Raw genomic sequence first — 9,843 nt, forward strand, 5'->3', positions numbered from 1 at the left:
TCAGTGTTTAATATTTAATATTCAAAATGCACACAGTTCCCAACTCTGAAATCCACCACAATCACCCGGTTCCAGTCCCCCGTTTCAAATCCAAAACTAGTCCTCCCAAGTAGTCCTGACCTGTCATTGCTCAATTACAATGCTATAGGTCGTGGAATAACCAGAGCTGCCTTAAAAGGATTTGTCTATTTAAGTTAAAACTTCAACTGTCCTCCATAAATCGCTTTTATGTAAGGATAAAAGAGATTAGTTAGAAACTAATAGTTAGGCAGTCATGACCTGTAAAATGAGCAGGAGTTAACATTTTATTTCATAATCTGTAAAATCCTTAACCTTAAACGAAATCATGTTAAAATTTCCATAATAGAAATCAGATTCAAAACAATCCCAGATCTCAAGCTCCAGGGAACAAAGCACAAACATTCAACCTCCAACAAACGAATGTGCATTCAAACCGAATCACAAAGGGTTAAACTTTCTGTTAGCTGTACAGCGTTTTTCTCTCACACACCCACACTCTCACACTCACACACAGTACCTCACAGACACTTTGAGCTTCCCGCAACGACTCCTCTAGCTTTTGAATACTTTTCTGGATGTCTGGCTATAAGTTCGTAACGAAGTGTACCATTAGTAGCCCTTCAGCTACTAGCCCTTCTGACACGAAGCATAATCTGATTCCTCCTGACTGTAAGGCTGTTTTTTCATTGACATTTTATCATTTGTTTTTATCCTTTCCTCGCGTCTGAGGATTGTACTTCCAATCTCTTAACATTTTTCCGAAAGGACTGTCCGTTGGGATGTGGTCCTCGGACGTCCCTCTCATGTCCCCTTCGACACTTAAATCGCTATTATTATTTCTCATTTCAATACTCGGCCATTTCTTTATGTAATTTAATTAACCTGACTGAGGTCCGGTGTCACCTTCTTCCACACCCACTTCAGGGTCCTGACCTTCGCGTGGGGGATTTCCCCTCTTAACAATCGGTCTAAGGCTGGGTGATCGAATCAGGTAGACACCTTAATTGTCAGATTAATCTAGCCAATTAAATACTTTATTTTATATGTTGCCAATTCCCCGTACTTCTTGTACGTCCCCGACCACCAAGGTAATACTTAAAGGTCAATTTTCTTACCTTGGTCTGTGCACAAGAGTTACCTGGTCGAATCAGCGCAACCTTTCCTGCGGCAATACCTGGCAACCACTACCGTTGCCTATCCCGGTCGCTTACCCGACCAAACCTCCCACTGCATGTCAGCGCGCCCTGTCCTGCAGCAATTCCCCAGATATATCCAACTGGCAGCAGTAACTATCGCTGCCTACCCTGGTCCCCTGGATCCCCGGATATATCCGACTGGCAGCAAATACCGCTGCCTACCCCGGTTGCCCGGATAAATCTTTTAAGACCCTTCTTACCCGGGTCTTGTGCACACAAGAGTCACCCGACCGAACCTGCCGCGTCTGTCCGTCTTGTTTCCAGGGTCTCTCAGTCCGGTTCACGCTCGCCCAAGCCACCGCCGCAAGGAGGGAAACTAGAGACCGCCGAAATCAGCGAGGTGCACCTTCTCAGTTTTCCCAAAAATGCCAAGTGACCGGAGCTTGGGATCCCGGAACAAGCCCCCAAATCTGTTAGAAACAAAATCAATAAAATTTAGACGAGACCACCAAAACTGGAAACAAGACCATTTATTCTACGATCTTGCAAGAAAGGGCATCAAATGCAGAAGCAAATGAGCAATGAACATTCAAACTAGTACACAGTTATACTTTTGAGCTGCGTGAGGTGACCTCTCCCGACTCTTACATTATCCAATCTTTCTTATTGTATTCTACCACTACCCAGCTGCGCTCCGCCCTTTATTGCCCCCTTTTCTCCAAGTTGGCAACCTTTCCCTCTGTAAGTGCTGACATAAGGCTAAACTTGTATCTTGATGTTCTTTTACTTTGCTTGTAACATCTTCCGTTGTTCATAGGTACATTCCATTCCTGAACATACGTTTTGACAATGTATCTTTTCTTGCCTAGTTTATGCGTTTCAGCTATCTCAGCTATTTTGCTGAGACTAAATGATTTAAAACACGATTAGATTAGATTACATTACATTACAATGTGGAAACAGGCCCTTCGGCCCAACAAGTCCACACCGACCCGCCGAAGCGCAACCCACCTATACCCCTACATTTACCCCTTACCTAACACTACGGGCAATTTAGCATGGCCAATTCACCTGACCTGCACATCTTTGGACTGTGGGAGGAAACCCACGCAGACACGGGGAGAACGTGCAAACTCCACACAGTCAGTCGCCTGAGGCGGGAATTGAACCCGGGTCTCTGGCGCTGTGAGGCAGCAGTGCTAACCACTGTGCCACCGTGCCGTGATGAAAGAAATTATTTGCTTTAATAATTCTGCACTAAAGTTAGTATTCAATTATCCACAATTATATATTAAAGATAAAGATATATTTCCCTAATGCTTGCCTAGTTGATATTTTTCCCTGTTCCCCTTTTCTGCACATAACCACTCTCTTGCTTTTCTATATCTGCAAAAACAATACACTTCCCCATTTCTACACTACCTCCCTCCAGTGGGAGGTTTTAGTTTTAAAGGAGAACATCGACCGTAAACAGTGAGTTAGGCACAGAGTGCGGTAGAGGGATGATGCGCATTTAAGTAGTGCCTGAGTCTGAGACGAGACACATCGACTGGGATCCTAAGCCCTGGACATATGAAGATTTGGTCCAGCTGGGAGTTGGGGAAAACGGTGTGGGTGTTGGTGGAGTAAAGAACAGGAGGCCCTAGGGGGTGGTGGGTGGCTGTTGGAGCTGGGTGACGTTACAGAGATGGGGAGGGGATGTAGGGACTGGGTGAGGTTACACAGACAGGGATGAGTAGAGTTGGGGTCGCAGCGGATGAATAACTACTGTGACGTGAGATGGGAGGTGCTGGGACTATAATCTGAGTGTGTGTGTGTGTGTGTGTGTGTTTATGGGGATGTGCCTCTGTTCATGCATGTTGGTGTATATGTATATTGTGAGAGACGATTTCGGTACAAACAACTGAGATGTGCATGACCCCAAAGTCTAAGGGGAATAGAGCCATAGGGGTAGGGTAAAACATCCTTCTCTATAATAAAGGACGAGACATCTGCTGCTACGGATTGATAAGACCACTCACATTGACAGAGTAGAAAAACAAGTCCTTGATTGATAAGACCACTAACTCTGACAGAGAAGAATAAGTCCTTGACTGATAAGACTACAGGGTAGAAAAACAACTCGGGAGACATCTGCAGACATTGTGATAAGGGTGCAGAATGGAAAAATACTGACGGTTTAGAATGTGAACCTCGTGACTCTTTAGAGCCAAGGAGGGGAGGGACTTGTGCTGTATTTAATGAGAAACTTTGTTAGCCTCAGGGCGCCTTTTTCTCAGAACGGTGCCCAACTCTGCAGACTTGCTAATAAAACTTTGTTTTCCTGAATTTGTCTAGAGCGATTATTGAGAAGCGATTTTCGTTTCTAACATATATGAAAAGGTTCAGAAAAGATTTACAAGGGTGTTGCCAGGGTTGGAGAGTTTGACTGTAGAGAGGCTGAATAAGCTGGGGCTGTTTTCCCTGGAGTGTCGAAGGCTGAGGGGTAATCTTTATAGAAGTTTATAAAATCATGAAGGGTCTGGATAGGATAAATAGACAAGGTATGTTGTGGCCATTTCAGAAACATGGGTAGAGTAGGGACAGGAATGTTTATTGCAGGGTTTGGGATTTAGATGTTTCAGTAAGAACGGAGAAAATGGTAAAAGAGGGGGTGGTGTGACACTGTTAGTCAAGGACAGTATTACAGTTGTACAAAGGATTTTTGAGGACTCGTCTACTGAGGTAGTATGGGCTGAGATTAGAAACAGGAAAAGAGAGGTTACCTTGGTGGGAGTTTTCTATAGGCATGCAAATAGTTCTAGAGATGTAGAGGATAGGAGAGCAAAGATGATCCTCGATAGGAGCGAGAGTGACAGGGTAGTTGTTATGGGGCCTTTAACTTTCCAAATATTGACTAAGAATACTATGGTTCAAGTACTTTAGATGGGTCAGTTTTTGTCCAATATGTGCAGAGGGTTTCCTGACACAGTATGTAGACAGGCCAACAAGGGGCCAGGTCGCATTAGATTTGGTAGTGGGCAATGAACCCAGCCAGGTTTTAGATTTGAAAGTAGGTGAACATTTTGGAGATAGTTTACCTTCGTGATAGAAAGGGATAGGTATATACTGCAGGGTAAATGTTATAGCTGGGAGAAAGGCAATTATGGTGCAATTAGGCAAGATTTGGGATGGACAGAATGGGGAAGGAAATCCAGTTACTGCAGGTCCTTGATGATAAATATATACCGTTCAGGCAGGGAGGAATGAACCTCAACTAACCACAAAGACATGACCCACTCTCACTAGTATCTTTACATACAGATGAGGAAGGACACCACTTCGACTGGGACAATACATCCATCCTAGGACAAGCCAAAGAGATGCACAAGAATTCCTAGAAGCATGGCATTCAAAATGGAACTTTATCAACAAACACATTGACTTGGATCCCATTTTCCACCCCCTGAGAAAAGGAACAGGAAATGACATCACCATAGGAAACTATATCACCAGCCCAAAGAAACCTAAACACACAAATAAAAAGCTGGCCATACAACTACTGCTTCACTGTAGGCTCACTAATTATATTAACTATTGTGGTGACGCAACATCTGAAAACAAACCTTCCAGCTCAGCGAGCAAACTTACATCCATGGAGGAAGTTGTCAATCGAGGGAGCTGTGGTTTACTAAAGACGTTGAATCTCTTGTCAAGAGGAAGAAGGCAGCTTACATTACGATGAGATGTAATGGGTCAGTTGGGGCACTTGAGACTTGCAAGTTAGAGTGATTTAGTGGTTTTAATCAGAAATTGGCTAGCTGAAAGAAAAGAGGGTGGTGGTGGTTGATGGGAAATATTAATCCTGGAGTTCAGTACTAGTGGGGTACTGCACGGATCTGTTTTGGATCCACTTTTATCATTTTTATAAATAACCTGGATGAAGGCATAGAAGGATGGGTTAGTAAATTTGCAGATGCCACCAAGGTTGGTAGAGTTGTGGATAGTGACGAAGGATGTTGTAGGTTATGGAGAGACATGGATAATCTGCAGAGCTGGGGTGAGAGGTGGCAAATGGAATTTAATGCGGAAAAGTGAGGTGCTTCACTTCGGTAGGGGTAACAGGAATGCAGAGTACTGGGCTAACAGTAAGATTCTTGGCAGTATAGAAGAGCAGAGAGATCTGTGTTCATGTACAAAGACCCTTGAAAGTTGCCACTCAGGTTGATAAGGTTGTTAAGAAAGCATGCGGTGTGTTAGCTTTTATTAGTAGAGGCATTGAGTTTCGGAACCACAAGATCATGCTGCAGCTGTACAAAACTCTGGTGTGGCTGTACTTGGAGTATTGCATACAGTTCTGGTCACCGCATTATAGGAAAGAATGTGGAAGCTTTGGAAAGGATTCAGGGGAGATTTACGAGGGTGTTGCGTGGTATGGAGGGAAGGTCTTGCAAGGAAAGGCTGAGGGACCTGAGGCTGTTTTTGTTAGAATGTTGGCAGGTTGGTGCAACATCCCTCATGCATGTGCTCCCTCTCCTTACGCACCTATACCAACACTGGGAGAATATGCAAACACTGCACAGATGGTCTTTTGAGGCTGGAATCAAACTCACCTCCCTGGTGAGGGAGCAATGCTAACCACTGAGCTACAGTGTTGCTTGTCTGTGAAGGTTCACATGAAGTGACTGAATACAGACTTGGAAAATATGTTTGTCATTGTTACCTGGAAAGAGTGTGGCCTTGTTGCACAGGTTGCTCTCACAGTACTTAGGCATATGACTGAACTGCATCCCCATGTGTGATGTCAAATCTTCCTGGGGATGCACAGCCTCTTATTTCTGCTTCAACTCCCCCTGTTCGGCACAGAGTCATTTATGATATGTTGATATCTTCTTCAACAATAAGAACTATTACCTCATTGAATGTTGCTGTACCACCACAACTGAATGATAGAAACTGCACAGCAGGACAAGCTAGAAACTGATGTTTTACTTCATTCAAATGAACTGCAAACACTTGGCATAGGAGGTCAGGCCAGGCAAACCAGTCTAGGAATACACACTCCTTGCTAGATCTTGCATATAACTGAAAGTAATTTGGTGGAATTTTATAAAACTTCCAGATGGATACAACAAGAGAGGAGGGTCCTGAGACAGGCAGTTGGTATCACCTTGAGGAGCAAGGGGGCGGGAGAGGTGGTGTCCTGAGCCAGGTAGTCAGCAGCACTTTGAGCAGGGTGCAGGAGTGGTGGACGGGTCCTGAAATTATTGTTCAAGGTTCTCTGTAAGCTAATTTTCAAATACAATAAAACTTTTTATTAGCTACTTAAAGACCATTAACAGGAAAGTAAATGGAATTTTAAGCTGGGGCAAATACTGGTAATACAACTATTCCAATGGAAAATTAAGTGAAGTTGTGTAAACTGAATGAGTGGGAGGACAGCTCTGTTACATGAAAATGTGCATGTGGGAGTAGCTGATGTCAGCCCTCTGTTTTGTTAATATTCCCCCCCACCCAATCTGTTTAAGAAGGGAGTAAGACAAATGACAAGAAATTGTTGGCTGATTAACTTGACCTGGATTGTTGGGAAGATTTTTGGAGTCCGCTGGAGATTTCTGAATGCTTGGAAGTGCATGGTAAAATAGGGCAACGTCAGCATGGTTTCATCAAGGGGAAGTCATGCCTGGCAAATCTGTTTGAATTCTTTGAGGAGTTAAAAGAAGTTTTGCAGATGATACAAAGATAGGTAGAGGGACAGGTAGTATTGAGGAGATGAAGATGCTGCAGAAAGGTTTAGATACGTTAGGAGAGTGTGCAAAGAAGTGGTAGATGATATACAATGTGGGAAAGTGTGAGGTCATGCATTTTGGGAGGAACAATGGAGCCATGAACTGTTTTCTAAATGGAGAGAAAATTCAGAAGTCTGAATTGCAATTGTACTTGGGAACTCTAGTCCAGGATTCTCTCAAAATAAACCTGCAGGTTGAGTTGGCAGTCAGAAAGGCAACTGCAATGTTAGAACGAGAGTATTAAAGCAAGGATGTACTCCTGAGGCTTTATAAAGCTCTGGTCAGACCACATTTAGAGTGGTGCAAGCAATTTTGGGCCCCATACTTCAGGAAGAATGTACTGGCTCTGTAGTGGGTCAAGCGGAGGTTCACAAGAATGATCCCAGTAATGAAAGGTTTAACATATGAGAAATGTTTGAGGAGTCTGAGTCTATACTTGTTGAAGTTTAGACTGAACTCCATCTGCCACTTTTCGGCCCATTGACCCACTTGATTCCCTTTGTAATCTTAGAAAACCTTCTTCGTTGTTTATCATCACCATCTACAAACTCACTAACCATGCTTTCTATATTCTGATCCAAGTCACTTGTATAAAGGACAAAACATAAGAGGGCCCAGTATTGATCCCTGTGGAACACTGCTGGTGACAAGCCTCCAATAAGAAATACATCTTTCGGCTATCACTGTTTCCTGCTGTTAAGCCAATTATTTGTCCGATTGGTGGAGGTGGCCCAGGACTTGCATGTTCTTGGGGGAATTGAAGTGGTCGGCCACAGGGTGGTGGGTTTGTTTGGAACGTGTCCCAGAAATGTTCCTTGAAACGTTCAGCGAGTTGGCATCCTGTCTCCCCAGTGTAGAGGAGACCTACAGATGGCCTCCTATTTCAAACACCGCAATTCCCTCTCCCATGTAATAAACAATGTTGTCCAGCGTATCTCCTCTACTTCCCGCACCTCCCTCCTTGAACCTCACCCCTCTAACCCCAACAAGGATAGACAACCCACGCCTCGACCCTCACCTTTCACCCTTCCAATCTCTAGATTCAGCACATTATCTTCCGCTATTTCTGCCACCTACAATCAAACCCCAGAGATATTTTCTCCCCACTCCTATTGGCATTTTGCAGAGACCACAGAGGAGACAGGACGCCAATTCACGGAATGTTTCAGGGAACGTTCTGGGATACGCACAGTAAACAACTTCACCGCCCTGTGGCTGACCCCTTCAACTCCCCCTCCCACTCCGTCAAGGACATGCACCGTCAAATTCAAGCTGCCCGATGCCTGGGGGAAGAACACCTCATCTTCTACTTTGGGAACCTACAACCACATGGCATCAACGTCAACCTCACCAGTTTCCTCATTTCCCCTCTCCCCACCTCATCCCAGATCCAACCATCCAACTCGGCACCCTGCCCTCTTGAACTGTCCTACCTGTCCATCTTCCTTTTCACCTATCCACTCCACCGTCTCCTCTGACCTATCACCATCACCCCCCACCTATTGCTTTCCCAGCTTCCTCATCCCCAACCCCATACTCCTATTTATCTCTCAGCCCCCTTTCCCTGCCCCCTGATGAAGGGTTAATGTCTGAAATGTTGATTTTCCTGCTCCTCAGATGCTGCCTGACCTCCTGTGCTTCTCCTGCGACACACACTTTTCATCTGAAATATTTTCTGGATCCAGCTCCCAGCCACCCCCATGATATCCCTTTAACCAACTGAATTAACTCCTTGAACACAAATGAAGCATTTAAATCTGTTATCTTAACTCTGTAGCAGTTTAAATGTGTAATTACCAAATTGGGTAGAAGTGCTAATGCAGCGATCCTCAGTCCCGGAACATTTCACAGTGCTCGTGGCATTGGAGTCTTCAGGTGAAGTAGTATAGCACTCAATTCTGGATCAGTGGTGCTGGAAGAGCACAGCAATTCAGGCAGCATCCGAGGACAGGCAAAATCGACGTTTCGGGCAAAAGCCCTTCATCAGAAATAAAGGCAGAGAGCCTGAAGCGTGGAGAGATAAGCTAGAGGAGGGTGGGGGTGGGGAAAGAGTAGCATAGAGTACAATAGGTCAGTGGGGAAGGAGATGAAGGTGATAGGTCAGGGAAGAGCTTCAGGGCTGAGGAAATGACCTGGGAGTTGCAATGAGAGAGAGACTCCCTGAGATTCTTGTAGAGAGAGGAGGAAAACTTCTTCAAGGCAGGCATCCTTGCAAGAGGATTCGCAGTAGGGTTAAAATCAACGAGGTAAAAACAATGACTGCAGATGCTGGAAACCAGATTCTGGATCAGTGGTGCTGGAACAGCACAGCAGTTCAGGCACCATCCGAGGACGGGCAAAATCGACGTTTCGGGCAAAAGCCCTCCATCAGGAATAAAGGCAGAGAGCCTGAAGCATGGAGAGAGGAAATGACCTGGGAGTTGCAATGAGAGAGAGACTCCCTGAGATTCTTGTAGAGAGAGGAGGAAAACGTCTTCAAGGCAGGCATCCTTGCAAGAGGATTCGCAGTAGGGTTAAAATCAACGAGGTAAAAACAATGACTGCAGATGCTGGAAACCAGATTCTGGATCAGTGGTGCTGGAAGAGCACAGCAATTCAGGCAGCATCCGAGGACAGGCAAAATCGACGTTTCGGGCAAAAGCCCTTCATCAGAATTTTACCTCCTTAACTGTTTGAACTACACTGACTCTGCAATGTGACCCCTGGATGATGGTAATGATGATTGGGACATGGACCTGAATGAATTTAGCATTTCAATTTCCATAAAGGCAGTCACTAAAGAAAATGGCGCTATTACAAAGGATACTCACCAATGGAGAACAAATGCACTACCTGTGGCTCTGTTGTTTCATGCCAAAGGTTTTTGCATTTTGCTTCTGTGACCAGCTTGATGATTGATGGGTCATTTCTTGTATCTG

The sequence above is a fragment of the Chiloscyllium plagiosum genome, chromosome 47, assembly GCF_004010195.1.
Source record: "Chiloscyllium plagiosum isolate BGI_BamShark_2017 chromosome 47, ASM401019v2, whole genome shotgun sequence".
NCBI classification, from domain to species: domain Eukaryota; kingdom Metazoa; phylum Chordata; class Chondrichthyes; order Orectolobiformes; family Hemiscylliidae; genus Chiloscyllium; species Chiloscyllium plagiosum.